General features: G+C 43.5%; 1 long non-coding RNA gene across 1 annotated transcript in view; it reads left to right on the top strand.

The window, feature by feature from the left end:
• Positions 1 to 502: 502 nt before the first annotated feature.
• LOC122464826 overlaps positions 503 to 19,739 on the top strand; it is a 76,591-nt gene continuing 57,354 nt past the window's right edge. The window contains exon 1 of the long non-coding RNA XR_006289218.1: positions 503 to 578. This is a non-coding gene — a long non-coding RNA (uncharacterized LOC122464826). The remainder of the gene's footprint in view (positions 579 to 19,739) is intronic.

The raw sequence follows: 19,739 nt of genomic DNA, 5'->3' as shown, positions 1-19,739 counted from the left end.
CCAGGGCCAGGAGGAGGTTGACCAGGAGGTCCCGCGACTTAGTGGGGCCACGGACAGGGAGTGCGTAGATAAGAAGGTGAGGAGAAAAGTGCAACCAAAACTTTAATAAAATATCGGTGAGGAGCCGGAATAGGGGCTGCAACCTGGCGCACTCCAGATAGACGTGCACCAGGGTTTCCCTCACGCCGCAAAAGGGGCAGGTGTCCGGGATTGGGGTAAACCGCGCCAAGTACACACCCGTGCTCACGGCCCCGTGGAGGAGCCGCCAACTGATATCCCCGGCGGGCCGCGGGACTACAGCAGAGTAGCAGAAGGCAGATATACTGGCTGCTGGATAAGCAGTTTTCTGTTCCCTGACTGACCAGAGCAGGGGCTGCTCCAGGCTAGGGTGGACACATGACTCCAATTAGCCTGCAAAGAGTCAGGTGAGGCTGTTAAGCTAATGTGAACACCTGACTCTAATTAAGGCCCCTCTGATATTATAAAAGGGCTCACTCCAGTCAGGCTGAGGAGAGCAAGTGTGGCTGAAGGGCTGGGTAATGAAGATGCTCTCAAGCTACTGGAAAGGGAGCCTTAAGGTGAGGGTGAAGAAGGTGTTAAGAGAGAGAAGTAGGGGAGCTGTGGGGAAGTGGCCCAGGGAAATGTAGCAACTCTGGCAGTGAAAGGTCTGCTGCCATTAGGGTCCCTGGGCCGGAACCTGGAGTAGAGGTCAGGCCTGGGTCCCGTCACTTCCCCCAACCTGCCACTACAGAAACACTTCCTGGGAGGGGAAGACCGGCCGCTGTCAGGACAGGAGGCTAAACTGTTCTGGAATAAGCCTGTAGGGACAAGAGAGACTGTGAGAGTTCTCTCACCAACCTCTTTGCTGGCTTATGATGAAAAGGGCTCAGTAAACTGTACCCTGGCCCCAGAGAGTGAAGGGCTATGTGGAGGATCACAGTGAGTCTATGAAGCTAGCATAAACCACCTGGAAGCACGGGACCCACAGGGACAAGGTCCGAGCTCTGCCACAATATTTGACCTTCTCCTCTATTGTTTGCATACTACTTATAGACTGTGGATGGAATCATGGCCCCAAAGAAGTCCACAGGAGTTTTGCCAGTACCTCCATAATGCAGTGTTATAGCAGCATCATTGGTGCTATTGCAATTCAGAGTGTTAGTCACTCCAGGTTCAATCCACAAAGGTAAATCATCAAATAACATAGTTGCTCAGAACAACTGCTTGCGTCTTTGGTGGTAGTGCAGACAAACCCTAAGAGAGAAGCGTCTTTTAGCTCAGGAGTGTTGGTGTTACACATTTTTCCAGGAACAAAACGAAGACGTTTCCAGCATCAATTTGTTAGAGCAGTGGTGTTGCCTCCTGTCACAAGTGAAGGGCCAGCTATACCTCTGTCCCCTTTTTGGGCTCTACACCCCTCAGACGTCAGCCCTTGTGCCCTTACCTATCCTGGAAATGCAGTTCTTCCCCAGGATACTGTAGCCCAAGCCCAGTCTATCAGCTGTTCTTATCCAAAAGATTCAATTGGATTTGGCACCTGCAGCTTTTCCCTTGGTGAGTCTGTGACCAGTGGTGAATAAAGTGACCAGACCGCTTTCTTCAAACCAAAATATTCTTTTAATTTTAACAGTAGGAACAAAGCGTGTCAAGAAAAAGGATTTTAAAACAACTGAGTCTATACACATCTGTATCGTACCTGTAGGCACTTCTCATCCCCTGATGACAACTCCCAACAACTACCACCCACGTGGAAAGTGACAGTCCATTTTATCCAGCCAGCATTTCTTTGCATTTCCCAAGCTTTGGCCCTGTTTGTTCCAAGAGAATTTTATAGATGCTGTAAGAGGTTTGAGCCAGTTTCCTCAGACCCAATGACTCTGCCATTGTCCTATAACTACCTACTGGGGTGGCTTCTCTTGACCCAGTGTTTCCTCTTACTGCTTGTTTTACCAACAGCTCCGTTGATTTTTTAACCCAATATAGTCATGCAGTAAAAACCCACTAACAAGGCCAGCATATAGTATTCATAAATTATTATAGGGCATTACCCCTCCTTCTCTAGCTATTGTTGAGAAAATAGTTTTGTTTAAATAGGAAAATTAATCTATTGATTCCCTAGTCTCTCCTCTTCCTTTCTGAAAGCACATGCTGTGCTGGTGCACAAAATTTAGCACAACATTTTGTGTGGGATTTCTTTGTTAAAACAGTGTCCAAACATTTCTCTTCCCAAGAGGTTTGGATTGGTTTGTTTTATATTTTTAATACAAATACCAATATCAGGTCTTACACCATAGCTTCTGTTTGTTAAATAAACATAAACAGCACACTCCATCTTGTAGAATTATGGGGTGGTGGTTAAGAAGAAAGAAGCTATTTTCTGATTTAAAGATAAATGTCTACCTTGAAAGCTTTTATGGCAGTTTTAAAAATCCTAACACAATGCTAAACTTTCCCATTCAAAAACATGGGATATTATTAACCTGCAAAAAATTCTTGCACCCTTATCCTGTAAACCAGGGCTAATCATCATCAGCTATTCATTCTTAGGATGCTCCATGAGTCAAAAATGAAGTGGCAAATGTTAATGGTATTACCATCATTAACTGGGGACAGACAGGTAATTTCTGGCCATTTTGATTGTGAATTTGCTAGTATCAAAGTTTTCACCTATGAAAGGGCCAACACAAATAATATACATTTACTGTAAATAAGAACAGCCATTCTGGGTCAGACCAGTGGTCCATCTAGCCCAGTATCCTGTCTTCTGACAGTGACTGGTGCCGGTGCCAGGTGCCTCAGTTTTGCTCCATTTGCTCAGTTTTGCTGCAGAATTTTGACTAGGGTACCCTTGAGTTTCCCCCAACACTACAGTGCAAGAAAACAAGGTGGTCTGTGTAAAAGCTGAGAAACCCACATCTACACTAGGACTTCATAACTGGCAAAAAATATGTTGATTCATACTTCTTTCTTCAAAAAGGGACATGAAATGGCTAGGGAGATCTTACCTGGAAAAGACACATCAACCAGATAAGAGGTTTGTTGAGTTCTGGGTTATATAATCAGAACATGCCATGGGCACCTCAGGCCTCTAACCCCTCCCTTCACATGAGATGTACTGTGTCCTAGCACAGTTCTGTCCTGTTAAAATGACCCCTCCCCCACTTTCAAGGCCTTTCCTATCTCTCACTTGGTCAGTTGAATAGCTCCCCATACGTTCTCCCTCTCCACCTACATGTTCTCTGACACTGGCCTATTCTTCATCAGAGAGCTGCTTTGGGTTCCATTTCAGGAAGTATCCACCCCACCAGTTGGCCTCCCTAGCAGGCATATATTGTCAACCCCTCTGCTGCTTACTGAGCGAGAACCTGGCAACCAAAAGGCACTGCTCTCATTAAGAGTATGCCTTGACTGCACTCAAAGCTAGACTGTTCTCAGTGGTAGCTGATGACAGAACAAGGAGTAATGGTCTCAAGTTGCAGTGGAAGAGGTTTAGGTTGGATATTAGGAAAAACTTTTTCACTAGGAGGGTGGTGAAACACTGGAATGCGTTACCTAGGGAGGTGGTGGAATCTCCTTCCTTAGATATTTTTAAGGTCAGGCTTGACAAAGCATTGGCTGGGATGATTTAGTTGGGGATTGGTCCTACTTTGAGCAGGGGGTTGGACTAGATGACCTCCTGAGGTCCCTTCCAACCCTGATATTCTATGGTAGCTCTGACTGCAACATGTGTAGACAAACCTAAACCAGCTTTGAATTTGCTAGCTCAGAAAACAAGTATAGCGAAGAAATGGGAGTATGGCAGCATGCCCAAGTGGGACTGTACAGCCCAGTCCGCTGCCCTCTGCGCTGCCACGGCTTCACTGCTATTGTTGTTCAAGCTAACTAGATCAAAGATAGGGTGGGTACCTCTGACTGCAGTGTAGACATAACCTGAGAGGACCAGCTGAAGGAGATAGAGGGATTCACGGGAGGCGAGAGGCAGGCTGGAGCACAAGTCTGGACCAAAGTCTTCCTCCCCATTGCTACAGATCCTTCCATGTCCCGGGCACAGTAATTCTTAATAGCCTGACCCCAAACCTGTTAGTTAGCCATTCTCCAGTCCAGGTTAGCTTCACCAGGGAATGGGCCAGTTTCCCAAGGGTCAGGAAACACAGTATTACGTTCTGGGGTCAGGTCCTCAGCTGGTATAAATTGGTGTAGCTCAGTGGATGTCTGTGGCGCTATATTGGTGAGCTATGCCAATTTATACCTCCTGCAGATCCAGTTCCCCCATCTTCAGACTATAGAAACACACGCCACCATGGCTACGCTTTGTTTTAGAAGTGGAGTTTTCTCTGCTACAACATGCCTATTAGCTGCAGTAATGTTATGCTGCACTCCTTTGGATTAAAACACTATTTCTAAGTGTCAGTTAATGGGTTTTAGTGAAAGCAATTTATTAAATTTTATGTACTCAGTGTAAATCTAATGGGGTAACTAAACGTTAATGGTGGAAATCTATATTACTCTAATTTGTATTGTGTGTTCTTTTCACCAAGAATAATTGCTATTGACTGCCTAACGTACCACTCTCCAAATCATGAATAAGCAGGAAAAATTACTGTGACAGGGTGTACCTGATCTTTGCAGCTCCAGGAGGCCTCATGGTCCTACTACACCCTCTGCTGGAAAGCCAGGAAACGAGAAGCAAAAGTGGGTCCTCCAAGCTGGCCTAGAGGCCTCTCAGATGTAGCCAATCAGGGCCCAGAAGATGCAGGGGCTTCCTAGGTCAGTTCCTAGCTGGAAGCAGAAGAAGGGTGTGGGGTCCTCTCTCTAGCTAAAGGAACTTAACAATTAGCTGGAGTTTATGGTGGGCTGAACTTGCACTGAGATTGCATATGGAGAAGGCCCTAAGGATGTTGGCCCTGGGGTCGGGTTGGAGATAAAAGGGCCTGGTATGAAGAAGCCTAGGGAACTAACAGTGAAAGATTGAATCAAGCAGTATGTGGCTGCTGTGCGTAGGGTCCCTAGGTTGGAACCTGGAATAGTGGATTTTACTACCAGCCAGAGGTAAAGTGATGTAAACCCCAAGAAAGGGACAGGCCTTATTTGGCAGCCTGAACAAAGGGCTGAATTTCAAGGAATCGGAGCTGGAGCTGAAGATCCTACTGAGTGCAAATAGATATAGTTATTGGACTCCTTAAAATCCCAGAAGGGTTTCATTCAGACTCTGTGACTTGGCTTGAGGGTCAAGCCACTGAAGATTCACCAAGGTTGGCCGGAAGCCTGCACAGGGTGCTGAGGTGAGAAAAAGACTACACTCAGCCATTGGGAGCTGCTCAAGAGGTGAGCACCCCATTACACCTGGGTATGAAAAGAGGTGTCAAGGTGGAGTGGAATAAGCCTGAGATGGGTAGCCAGGAGTTACACAATTCAAATCCCACCTCTGACAGTGACTCTTTCTTTGGTGTTAACCTGTCTATATTCACTTTCCTTTCTCTAAAATGAACCAGGGTCTGTAAAAGCACAAAGTTGTCCCTTGTGGCAGAAAATACACCTGATGACAGCTAACGGTCATGGTGACCTCTCCTTTGCTCTTAGCCAGCCACTGCAGCACAAAATGTTTCCGTGAATGTACATGGCTAAGGCAGCCAGTGTTCACATCCAGCAATTTCTGCCACAAAGACTCAAATGGAACAGTGGCTTAAACCAAAGCTCCCATCCCCCAGGGGGACTCCCAGTAAGGGCTGCAATAGAAACTCTGCCTGCCTTCCCTCAGGGGTGAATCCCCCTCCTTAATGCAGACTGGCAGAGGAAGGTGCTGTCTGCATCATTCTGCCTGGGTCAGGGAGAAGGAAACAGGAAAAATGGTGGGAGGGGGAAAGAAAATAAAATCCACAAGGATAAGGTGATTTGGTTACTTGGAAAAATAGTCTCCAGCACCTCACCATTTTAGATAATATTTCATTTGGTATTTGACACCCATTAGAAATTTCACTTGTAAGAGAAAATCTATTATAAAGAGGGTCCCCTTTCTGCTTTGCTCATCTTATTGAGTTAACTAAAACTTTATCACAACCTGTGACTATCGGTCATGCCTCTGTATAATAATGCTCCTGCAGCTCAAGAAAACTGTGCTAATCTCCTCAGCTGCAGGAATTCAAAACTAGAGTCAAGAAATCACATGCTTGAGGGATGTCTTCAACATCTCTCTAACATCTGACTGACAAATTACACTGAATTTGATCTGTCTTCAGTATCTTGATCCATAACTGCTCCCTGTTCCTCCCTTTATTCATGGTAATAGAATGTTCACCAACAAAATAACAGCGGTGGCTGGTAGCAGCGAAAGCTATGATGACAAATATTCCTTTTTAACCTTAAAGTTTGCATTTAAACAAGCTATTATTATGAACTTCCCAAATAGGAGGCTTTTTAAAATGCTATAAAGCCTTCCTATCTAACTAGTACTATATTTCTGTGTATCTCCTTAGATAGCTATGTTTAAATCTCTCCACATAGAGGGTGGAAATTTATTATGCTTTACTGTGGAGTTATGTGATACATTTATTGTGCAGCTTTGACTATCTCACCTGTACTCTGCCCACAAATCAGTTGCTGCCCTCTTCCCCCAGGGACTCTCCCTAACACATTGAACCTCAGAGCAGCTCTAAACAGCTACCATTATCTCTTTTAAAATCAACCTCCCACAAAAATATTTAATTTATTTTACCAAACGTGGAATTCTCCTTGCTGGAAAAATCACACTGGTCTGAGACCCAGTATTTTGTTAACCAAACTCATTTGTTTGCAAAATGTAGTGGCATGTCCTCTTCTTATGTTATGTTAAGGCTCAAGGCTTTTCACATCTCCAATTCCTTGGATGAAAGGAATGTATCTGCATGGCAAGCTTTTGAGCTACATATTCTATAGAATTTCTGGATCATCTCATCCTGCAAAATGTTCTAACTTTCTGTCACAAGGATAAATCCAGAAGGCACCAAGAAGATCCAAACATAATGAACTATACAGAAGATTCCCTCCTGGCCTACGAAAGGAGGTCCCTGAAACTATAGAAACTCTGTAGGGAAGGGATTATGCCCTCTCTGTTTAGAGCAGTGTCAAACACACCGATAGGACTCAGTAAGTCAATAAAAATTACAATGGTCATATGGTATGTTAGTGTCTGAGAAGTGGACTTTTGGCTGGCCAAATTGTGCATGGAGATTGGCATTTCTCCAATGAGAGGATTGATCAGCCGCCAGCTCTGTGATAGGGAGTGTGCTGGATTGATTCTTACATTGCAGTTTATATTTTTTGGGCCGGGAAAGGAAATCAAACCTGCTTTAGATGTGAATTTCCAAGTAAAGCTATACATATCTGGGACCAGCCATCTCTACTGCTCAGACAATATTGCAAAGAGTGAGCTTGTTTTACTAAGTTGGGGACTTTACTCCTTATAGTAAGATATAACATTTTAAGGTGCATGCACACACCCCAGTAGTGATACTCTGGATTAGGGGGAAAGAAATGGTCAAAATGCATTTCTTGGGAAAGATTCTTCTCTGTAGAATTGCCCCCAGAGTTGTAGCGGTTAAAATAATAAACAAAAACGACACTCAAGCTATTTCTTTATATAATTGTTTCCTATAGATAGTCTTAGGCTCCCAAGTCTAGTGAACTCTAGGCATTTCTCACCTTTATAACTGAAATTACCTACCAGCCTTTTACAACTTCCCATCACCCTCTTTATAGCCCAGTCTCTATAAGGGGTGGACTCGGACTGTAGGTGGAACTTTATTTTAGCTCCACCTCTTGTCAGCCCAAATATAAGGAAAGAGTAGCTAACAACCCAATCTGAGTTCTGATAGTACTGCCGTGGGAGCTGCCTTGGGCTCATAGGTTCATACATCCTACCATCAACCTCAACCTGGACCAGTCCTCACAAGAGATCCACTTCCTGGACACTACAGTGCTAATAAGTGACGGTCGCATAAACACCACCCTATACCGGAAACCTACTGACCGCTATTCCTACCTACATGCCTCCAACTTTCACCCAGACCACACCACACGATCCATTGTCTACAGCCAAGCTCTGCGATACAACCGCATTTGCTCCAATCCCTCAGACAGAGACAAACACCTACAAGATCTCTATCAAGCATTCTTACAACTACAATACCTACCTTCTGAAGTGAAGAAACAGATTGACAGAGCCAGAAGAGTACCCAGAAGTCACCTACTACAGGATAGGCCCAACAAAGAAAATAACAGAACGCCACTAGCCGTCACCTTCAGCCCCCAACTAAAACCTCTCCAACGCATTATCAAGGATCTACAACCTATCCTGAAGGACAACCCATCACTCTCACAAATCTTGGGAGACAGGCCAGTCCTTGCCTACAGACACCACCCAACCTGAAGCAAATACTCACCAGCAACCACACACCACACAACAGAACCACTAACCCAGGAACCTATCCTTGCAACAAAGCCCATTGCCAACTGTGTCCACATATCTATTCAGGGGACACCATCACAGGGCCTAATCACATCAGCCACACTATCAGAGGCTCGTTCACCTGCACATCTACCAATGTGATATGTGCCAGCAATGCCCCCTGCCATGGTCAAACTGGACAGTCTCTACGTAAAAGAATAAATGGACACAAATCAGATGTCAAGAATTATAACATTCATAAACCAGTTGGAGAACACTTCAATCTCTCTGGTCACTCGATTTCTGACCTGAAAGTGACTATTCTTCAACAAAAATGCTTCATGAACAGACTCCAAGGAGAGACTGCTGAATTGGAATTAATTTGCAAATTGGATACAATTAACTTAGGCTTGAATAGAGACTGGGAGTGGCTGAGTCATTATACAAAGTAACCTATTTCCCCTTGTTTATTTCCCCCCCCCCCACCCCCGTTCCTCAGATGTTCTTGTTAACCGCTGGAAATGGCCCACCTTGATTATCATACACATTGTAAGGAGAGTGATCACTTAAGATAAGCTATTACTAGCAGGAGAGTGGGGTGGGGGAAGAGAAAACCTTTTGAAGTGATAAACACCCATTTTTTCATGGTCTGTGTGTATAAAAACCTCCTCACTGTATTTTCCACTGAATGCATCCGATGAAGTGAGCTGTAGCTCACGAAAGCTTATGCTCAAATAAATTGGTTAGTCTCTAAGGTGCCACAAGTCCTCCTTTTCTTTTTACAACTTTAGTGAGGTTCTCTAGATCTGTTTATAACAACTCTGGGAGAGGGGTAGGTGGGTTGTAGTCTCATTGCTGATTTCAGCAGTGTATTTGAAAGCACATTTGAGCCCCAGAAACCCCTATAGTCTGCACATCTGCACTTTTAACTGGGCAATTGCAACTCAGTTAAAAGCAAATGCAACCCCAATCAAAATATAATAGAGCTGTGTGCTGCTGCGGTATAAGTAAAGGACGTTCTTTCCCACAGCTGCAGGTGGTATAAATATCCCAGAATGAATCTCTTACTGCAGAGGTTCTCAAACTGGGGGTTGGGACCCCTCGGGGGGTCACGAGCCGTCAGCCTCCACCCCAAACCCTGCTTTGCCTCCAGCATTTATAATGGTGTTAAATATATTAAAAAGTGTGTTTAATGTATAACAGGGGTTGCACTCAGAGGCTTGCTGTGTGAAAGGGGTCACCAGTACAAAAGTCTAAGAACCCCTGTCTTACAGTGTGGAAGTTTCTCAGTTAATGCTGTTTTAGGCAATATCAATTTGGGCAGATCACCTCCTGGGTCAGAGGCTGTGCTGGTATATGTGAAAGAGGGTTGGGGGAGGAGAGGGCTGCATAGTACTGAGTAAGAAATTTAATAAAAAGTACTTGTTTAGGTTTGTAATGGTTACAAAAAAAAATTGGGCAGACTTTTGGCAGCAGGACAATTAGAACGCCCCAAGGAATTCAATATGTTGCTGCTTTTATCATGGTGCCAGAGTCTTACAGGAAAGCAAGGATTGTGGAGACCACTCCGTGGTTCGGTAATGGTGCCTTTGATTTAGTCAGGGGAGAATTGTGTGGCCACCCCCACAGCCCTATTAGGGCTGGGTTGTGCCACTCTGGCAGTGCAAAACAGCCTTAAAGCAGGTGGTATTGATTTTATGGAGGCTTTTCCATGTGTAGGAGAAATGCTTAGGTGGCATAGAGCCACCAGACTGGCAACTCCTATGCCATTCCCCCATCTCCAGTCTCAGGCACAGGTGGTTTTATTGGGGGTGGGGGGGGGAGCCAATGTGCCTGGTACAGCTGGGAGTTACTCAAAGATGGGGCACTCCAGCCACAGCATAGAATTTAACTGAGACTATTCTAAATTAGGCAGGAACCAGTTAATCTCCGACAGATCTAGGATCATGGAGGTGTTCTGGGATTTTGAAGCCATTTTCTTTCCTTTCTCCTCCTTGGCTGTGTGAACTAGAACTTGACTCGAACTGATGATCTCGTCCAAAAGAATTTATAACCCTGTTCCCCAAAGCACATAAGGGCATGTGTACATCCTGTTGAAATTAATGGGTAAATGTTAAGAATAAGCTTAACTGCTTTATCCAGACAACTTCAAGTGACGTATGGCCTAAGTCTTCGTCTCTGAAATCTGTGTATGTTGAGATCTGCATGTTGGTTTTGAGTAGAACATGCAGAATATGGGTCTTGTGTGCTCTTAATGCTGCAGTATGAATGTTGAAACAAAGTATTATCACTCCAAAGTCTTTTGGAAAGGCCTTAAAACAGGTGTAAATTTTGCCACAGACTGGAACAATTGTTTCATTAGTGTATTTGTCTCTTAAAAAACATCCTGGGAAGAAATTGGTTTAAACTGTGAGACCAATATGCACAAAATTGCTATCAAGGAAATGTGCGTTCTCATTTCCCAGTAGAATACCTGGGATATTGTCTCATTATATGAACTTATTGATAATGAAATTATATTTGCTACCTCAATGTACAGCAGAATTTATGGAGTGCTAAAAGATTGTAAATACCCTTGATCTGAAAAGATGTTAACCCTCAGAGTATTAAGAATTAATCTAGTTCTGAGGGTGTGCAAGGACCCACAGCAGGCCCAGGTACTTTACAGCAGAAGAGTTGCTCAGAGGAAAAGAGGGCATTCCTGGTTTTGGTGGGGGTAAAGTTGGCTCTCTTGAGAGAATAAATCCTATTTACTTCACTTCCCAACAGCCAGAGACTCCCCGACCCAGAACAGAGGGGCCACTCTAACATTCTGGTAATTAGCAAGTTCCTGGAGGGCATCGGCCATGAGTGAGCTAGTTGCTTAAGAGGCTAGAGAAGACAAGGCAAGGTCAAAGGCAGGCTGTACACTATAGAAAATTTCATGACCTGCATAATAAAAGTCATGCTCTAAAATGCTCTTATATCATTACCAATGATTGCATTGAGTGACATGACTCATACCTGGAAAGCAACAAGGAATATTCTAAGTGATACTTACACATCTCACTTAGTGTTACATGTTACAAGCCAACCCAAAACTGTTCAGATTCCAAGACAAATCAGAGAAGTGATACTTACTGTTACTACATAACCAAACTGCTTCTCTGGGGCAATTTATAATATGTCTGTTTCTCTCTCTCCCCCTCCCCACGTTCTTTCTGTGGTCAAAATATAGAAATACTAGGTCACTTGCTGTTTGATTTTTTCAATAATGTAAAGACTTAACTACCATGACAACAGGTACAGTTTGTACTGTACAACAGCACATGGCACAGTTGTTTTCCGTGACCAGATGTAAAAGTGACTGACAAAGCTCTTTGAGGCAAGAATTCTCTGTGTGGGCCTGACCACTGCCCTGGTGCTGTAGTAACTGTACTTTTAACAAAAAGAGGACCTTATCAGAGGCTATTCCCAATTTCTTTGTTACCCTCCAACCCCTTGCCGCAGTTTAGTGGACGCATGTCCATCTATCTGCTGAGATGTGGGGCTGGGGTGGGGGGCGGGGGGGGAGGGGAGCATGTGGAAAAACTGAAGAGGATGCTTAGCACACATCCCTCTCCTCAGTGTCTCCCATTGGTTCGTTTGCACAGCTGCCTGCCGAAGGTGCTGGCTTTTGTGGATCAAGTTCTTAGGCACTTCTCTCTCCCCATTTGTTGTTTAGGGCACCTAACTTGACTTTGTGAATTGCAGCATTGTTCCTGACTCTTTTTTTTTTCTTCTCCCCCCTTTAAAGTTTGGCACTGTGATGCTCTGTGTTGGAATGCCTAAGCCCCCTTGTGGCTCCCGCCCTGATTGGTGTGTGAGAATTTCCCTTTCTGGATCCAGACCAGGTACCACTGCATTCTGCTTTTAGATAAACTTGGACAGCTCTACTTAATGTATACTCCCCCCACCCTGAAGCCAGTCAGTCACCCCTTATTCTAGCCTACTTGGAAATGTCAGAATCTCATTCCTTACAATTGCTTTGCTTCAGAATTCAACTCAGGGGGGGCTCTTTGTTTCTGTAGTTCTCAATTGTGCTGGCTAAATAATGCAGCAAGCTTAACAAATTTGAATAAAATTTCTTATTGCTTTAACTATCTAAAATAATTCAGTGTTCATGGATACTTCATATGATGAGGCCATAATGTTAGACTCCTACAAACAGCTTAATCAATTGAGTGCATTTTATTATTTTCTAGCCTAAGAATTAGCATACTGTATAATAGAAAATAATTCATAATGATCAAGAGGGTCTGATAAAAGGGTTCAGTGCTTGTGACTGTCCGACTTGATAGCCTTGATCAGAGAGCCTCATTAAAAGAGAAACTATGGACAGAACACTGGTGTGTAGATGCCCATTGATTGGTGCTTTGCCTCTTGAACTAATGAGTGCAGCTCTCTTGAATGTCTTTCCCAGAAGCCCTGTTTCCATATTGCTTCCAAATTACATCACGGCACTCTGCTGTACTGATTGGCTGGCAATGTATTGTCATTCCCAGTTGAGCTGCTCTCTGCAGGCAATGCTTCTGTTTGAAAAACACAATGATACAGTAAATTCAGAAATCCACTCGCAGCAGGATTTTTTGCCTGTGTAAAATTGTGCACTAAATGAATTAAGTATGCATACTGTGGTTGGGGAGATTTGGTGCACTTTAGTTGCTGGACACACTTTTTTTTCCCCCCATGTTTAATCATTTGGAACTGATAAACAGTGACATTAGACTGGCCTGAGCTACAAAGTGGAGATCTTGATCCAAATTTTCCCAAAGTCAGAGCTGTTTGGACCTATGATGAAGCTGGGGCCCAGCTGCAAAGTCTGAGGCTGCTTGGATCTGAGGTTTTGGTTTGGGCCCAACTCTCCCATTGTGTGTGACGGTAATTACCCAAATGGAAGAGGGAGTAATCTGCATTGTTGGAGGAACAAAGATTACAAGAGGAATGAAAAGGACTTCGTCAACATTGGTAATATTAAAATAAACCTTTTGGTGCATGTGTCATCATGCAGAGAGTCAAACTTTCTTTTCTGCTTTGCTCTTTCAAAGCAGACAGGGATTAAAATATACACCAATCCACTTGCTGCTCACAAGAACAGAGTACTTGGCTCATGCATATGGAGAAACCCAAAGTCCTGGGTTTGTGGTGAAGGTGGTCCTTGTTAGCATGTGACTTTTTCAATGTGGGGAGAAGACTGGCCTGGAGCAGGACTGGAGGGTCGATGCTTGTGGTTTTGGAAGGCTGGTTTGAGGTGTGAGGAGAGGGGGAAATCTGGGTATTATACTTTGTAGATGGAATGTTGAACCTGTCAGCCTTGACAGGGCCTATTTATTCTGCCCTTTATTCTGATACAGCAGAATACTTGGTCTGAAAAGGTAGTTTCCCATCCTGTACTCAGTCACTACTAGAGACTCAAGGTTTCCTTCAGTCGGAGCAAAGTGATAGTTTGCTGACTGCTAATTAAGAATATGGGGCTGGTCTGCAAATTCTGTGTGCAACTAACAGTTGCACCTGCAGACCTAACAGGAATGGGAATTGCTAACATGTTGTATAAACAAATGCTTGCCCCTCTCATCTTTGCTGTACTCACTAATACATCATATTAAAAAGGCTGAGACTGTAAGGATAGAGTATCTATTGAATAACAACGTAGCAGTAATTGCTTAGTTAGTTAGTAACCGAACACATTTCACCTTTCTTTTGAAAATGAAAACTCATTGTTTGAAGTGTTCAAATCACACAGATTATTACCCCCCCAACACACACCCCCTCAGTTCATTTTATCCTTCCATAGCCTCTCCCCTCACCCCATATCAGTTTCTTCAAAACTACTGGTTCCTTTCCTTTCCTTTCCTTTCCTTTACATCTCTCAGGCATCAAAATGATTTAATTTGGACAGCTGTATTGGTAGGCTTCATTTTAAGATCATAAAACTCTGGATGTTTCTGCTAATTCAAAAAAGTGCTTCAGAGAAGGCACATTATGTCCACACAGCTGCAAGTGAAAGTTGTAAGTAGACATGGCACCTTGGAACTTGAGAGCTGCTTAATCCTAGGGTTTGAAACTTCTTTAAATTCTGCAGTGTGATTTAAGTCTAGTACACGTAGCTAAACTAACGTCTTTCTAGTTCATAAACATTAACTTAAGGAAATGATCTGCAACATCCTTACACTCTTGTTTTTATCTGAGTCATATTAGATAATTGGCACATAGGTACTGGTCTGCCCTCAGGTACAAATCAATATCACCTGAGTTGCATTTAAACTTCAAACTCATGATGTCTAAATAAAACTAAGTCATGAATTCATGTCTAAATTATTTTATGAATTTAGAGTTTCTACTCTCTGAACATTGTTGTCTGTCTGTATTTGCTGTGTTAACTTATTTGAAGAATATCTTGCTGGCACTTTATTTTGCTTGCAAATTGTTTGAAATGTTGAGCTGGTTTCTTAACTGTGATTGGTCATATTAGCCATATGGTAGTGTTTTTGTTCCCTGGTGGGATGGGCCTGCACTGAAACATTCCACAGATAGTTGGTGTGGAAACTTATGATCAGGTTTTCATGATTACATGTGCTACTTCAAAAAACACTTTGTCAGTTTTTCCTAATAACTGTGTGAATGATTTTTTTTTTTTTAGAATGTGCACACCAAGGAAATGTGAAGTGGGCTAAAGGGAGAGGAAAGATGATCCAGTGGATGGAGTGCTAGTGTAACTCTGACAAACCCTGGGACCTCTGGAGCTTAGTGCATGAGCTTCTACCACATGAGCTAAAAGCCAACTGGCTGTTAGCTAAGGTTGTAGAGCAGACTCATTTTATCCCTTTCTTTAAGTGGTCTTGGTGCCACTAGATGGGACAGAACACTGCACCCAGAAAGTGTGTGGGTTACACTAGCATAGGACTTAAAGGACCTGTGTTCAAGATCTTGCTCCTCCACAGATTTCCTTTGTGACAGTCACTTAGGGCTGAAACCACAAAGGAATGTGGGTGCCAAACTTCAGAATCTGCCCCCCCCAGCTGCTAACTAACCATGTAGGTGCCTAGGAATCCATTGGCTAAGAATGCTAAGTGCATACATTTCTACCTATGTGTAAAGCTGAAGTAGTAGTCTCATGCTATCACTCCTGCAGTTTCATTTTGCCTGAGGTGGAGCAGGGACACAAACCCAGGTCTCTCTCTTCCGTCCTTGGCAAGATCCCTAACCACTGGGATATAGGGTATTTTGGGGTGGATCTCTTCCGCTGAACCTGTTCCACTCTGTAAGAAATATTGGAGCAGGGATTGGAACCTGGGTCTCCCAGATGAGTGCCCTAATCAGCAGGTTATAGTCATTTTCTCTCTCTCTGGCCCAATGACTTTGTATAAAATATTTAAAGTGGAAGAGCTTCAACAAGAGACCTTGAGAAAGACCCACCCTGGAATACACCCCAGTGATTAGGACACTCGAGTGAGAAGTGGGAGACTTGAGCTCCCAAGTCTCTTCTCCAAATCAGGTAGAGTGAAGCTGGGTCTCCCACATCCGGGGTGAGTGCTCTAACCACTGGCCTATAGAGTGTGAAGGGGCGAGGGGAACTACCCCCACACTATGTAGGAGCGGGAGGGTGGGCTGTTCTGGCTTAGGTACGTAACTCCAGGAGAGGTCTCTCAGCTGTGAATCGCAACAGGAGGGAACCACCTCCCTCCTGCCTCGATTAGGTGACTAATTCTGCTTGGGCATTAGGCCCCACCCCTTTACTCTGCATTTCCTGTTTGCATTTGCTCGTTTAAGCAGCTCATCACTCAATATGCTGGCTTTTGAGTATCCCTTTTTTAGGCAGCTAACTCTCCCCATGCATTGTAGAGGGAGTCAGGGACCTAGTTCAGGGCTAAGGATTCCACTGGAAAGCAGGGCACCTAAAGTTAGGTGTTAATCTCACTGTTGTAAGTCCCATTGTGAATCTAGCCCTGAGCCTTTCTGGGCCTTAGTCCCTCATCAGTAAAATGGGCACAATAGCACTGCCCTCTGTCACAGGGTGGTTGTGAGGATTAATACATGAAAGATGGGGAGGCACTCAGATGGTACAGTGATGGGGGGGTCATAGGGACTGAAATGGACAGAAATGGATTCCTTTAAAAACAAATGAATAGTCATGGAATTGTTTTGATATTTGCTCAGCTCTAGTTCTCTATTGGGCAATAGGAGTTTGGTCACCTCTTTGGGGGTTTCCTCACTATCGCTTCTCTTTTTTTAACTCTGACATCCATACTGGGCTTTGTGACCTCACCTGTTTTAAACCAACTAGTATGTCAAATAGAATTATTTAGTGCCAATAACAGGCTTGAAAAATGAGAAGAATCCTGAGGTCAAGAAGCTTAAGAATTTTGTCTTCCTGCTCATGTGACAAATCTTGACTAAATGTTTGAGGCCGGCTGTGGTTGTATGGTGGGGATTGGCAGGGGTGTAGTAGCCAGAATTCCTCTGGAGCTCTGACCGCGTGAGCCAGAATTGCCCTAGAGCAGCCTGTCCTGCCGTGGTGGTACTACCACTCTTCTTGATGCAGAGTGTGCATTCCACTCCAGTGTTCAGGAAAGAGGGGGCTGTGGCCTTGCCCCCTCGGGAAGGCTAGCGCCTGCATTCTCTGTGCTGAAATGCCTCTGCTGTGGAAGGCTCCCTGTGACCTCCTCCCTACCCCACCCATGCATACCTAGTTGAACTCTTGGCATCCAGATAACTTTCTCTCATCCTTTTCCCCCTGTTCCAGTTAGTAAACTGTGTAGCAGAGCCCTGCTTATCGCAGCTGGGAGTCTGTTGTTATGAACACAGAAGTTCTATAGTGGTTCTGAAATTTTGTTTCTGCCCTGTTTCATAAAAATGAGTGAATAGCATGTCTTATGCATCAAGACACCTGCTACGCTCTTGGCCCGGATGTAATCTGGCACTGAGATGAAAAACAGGAGTAATTCCACCAGCAGCAGGAGCTACGCTGGTGTAAGTGAGATCAGAATCAGGCCCTGTTAGACTTTGTTGGAGAGTCAGTACTCAGTTCTATGTTCTGAGTGATTCTCCTAAATAATTTTGTGCCTGGACTAGCTCTATTTTATTAAAGTAATGAAATAATACATCTTTACCAAGTCTTGAATGCCCTTTATATTAACAAAAATGCATTATTTCATCTGTCTAATTAATATCCTGTTTTAATAGGTATCTCACTTCAGTTAGGTTCCTGTATTCTTAAGAATTTTTACTAATTTAATTGAGAGCAGTCTCAAATTAATTGTATAATTAATCTTGTCAAATTAGGTAACATTTCCTACAGTACCTTATTAAAGAAACTTGAATATTTTAAATTACCATGCTATTAGGCATTAATAAAGAAGCTCTTATTCTGTATTGTTCTATTTTATAACACAAAGAAGGTAATGGCAATGTAAAAGCTAAGTTCTATAGTATACTGATAATTAGATACACCTAATTCCCCATTATAACTTTTCTCCTAATTCAAACATAGAATGCATAAGCCTTTTTGGTTTAAAAAAAAATGCCAGGAATGAACTATTGTGCTGATTATGGAACAACTGGCCAGTTGGCCCTTACATGGTTGTGTGACTGAAGTCTCACAGAAGAAGCATGCTTCTGAGAAATCTAGTGCAGTGCTTGGCAGGACTTAAAGGCATACAGAGCAGAAGAAATCTTTCTTTTCATCAATTGCTCTCATGGGTGGGAATAAGCAGCATGTCGATTTCCTGACTGAGAGTGAAGAGACATGATCCCTGACGAGCTCCTGAGAATTACAGAACATATCTGCCTTCTTGCAGAGACTGGAAGAGTTCCCTCTAGAGATGTCTGGAGAATGACCATGAAGATGATGGGCAGGACTGGAGAATCAGAAGTGACGGCTGTGATGTGGGAGAGGCAAGCACGTGGGCTGAGGAGAGGGGAATGGATAATGAGGCACCATCAATTTTTTATGAGTATATGGAAATGGTACTCAGGGTCAGAAAGCCCAAATACCTGACTTATCTGTGTGTACCAAGGAACTCTTCATTATAGTGGTCTAGTATTTTAAGTCTTAGTATCTACAGTTCTGTGTACTCAATATACCTATTGGATTAGATACTTCAGAAAAGGTAAACACCTACACCAATGCGGTATTGGTAAAATTGCAGTTCATATGAAAGAATATATAATTGTGTCATGTATGCAGGACAATAGTTCCATGATCAGTTAGAATGCCACTGAATTTCAGCTTTCGAAGTGGTAGCTGCATTGGTCTGTATCAGCAAAAACAATGAGGAGTCCTTATGGCACCTTAGAGACTAACAAATTTTTGGGGGCATAAGCGTTCATGGGCTAAAACCCACTTCATCAGATGCATGGAGTGGAAAATACAGTAGTGTGGTATAAATACACAGCATATGAAAAGATGGGAGTTGCCTTACCAAGTGGGGTGGGGGGGGGTCAGTGCTAACGAGCCAATTCAATTAAGTTGGTAGGCAACTCCCATCTTTTCATATGCTGTATATTTATACCTCTCTACTGTATTTTCCACTCCATGCCTCTGGCAAAGTAGGTTTTATCCCACGAAAGCTTATGCCCAAATAAATTTTAGTCTCTAATGTGCCACAAGGACTCCTCGTTGTTTTTACTGAATTTCAATGTCAGCCATACCTGGATTATAGCCGGTTCTGATCCATTCAGAATAGTTACTATTGAGGGGAGGCCAGGCCCCTGGTAATTTTTTTTTCTTCCTCTTATCAATCTGTTTTGCACATGCTGGAGCTCATCTAGGCAACATGCAATTGGCTGAAAAATCCTTTGAAGCCTGGGAGGGCTGTCAGATGCTGTCAGATACAAAACTAGGGATAGTCTTCAACCTCTAGCTCACAAACAGGAAGTGTGCTTGATAAAGGAGTTGCTGCCAAATTTTGATAAGAATTCAAGTAAGAGTCCTCCCTAGTAAGGCTCCAGAACCCTTTTATTGGGTTGTTTTAATGCCCTCCAGAAGAGTGAGGTGTCTGGGGAGGATGGCTTTTGAAGACTCGTGTGAGAAAATAACTGACACAACGTGCTGCAGAGAAACAGCTTGTAACGTTTTATACACAAATGCAAATTTTTCATCCTATAAGCAAAAGTGTTTGGGCAGTGTGATTCTCAGTTTAAGGTGCTACAACTTTGGTACTTAAGCCAGTAATTATCCTGAGAATGGCACTGCTGCTCATATTAACCCTTAAATGGGTATGTGCTCAGAAGAAACTACAAGGCGCACAGAATACAGTACCATGAAGAGACCATGCTGTACTGAGCACGGTCATTCTCT

This window comes from Chelonia mydas, chromosome 3 (genome assembly GCF_015237465.2).
Source record: "Chelonia mydas isolate rCheMyd1 chromosome 3, rCheMyd1.pri.v2, whole genome shotgun sequence".
NCBI lineage: Eukaryota > Metazoa > Chordata > Testudines > Cheloniidae > Chelonia > Chelonia mydas.
This window is presented reverse-complemented; position numbering and strand designations above follow the sequence as displayed.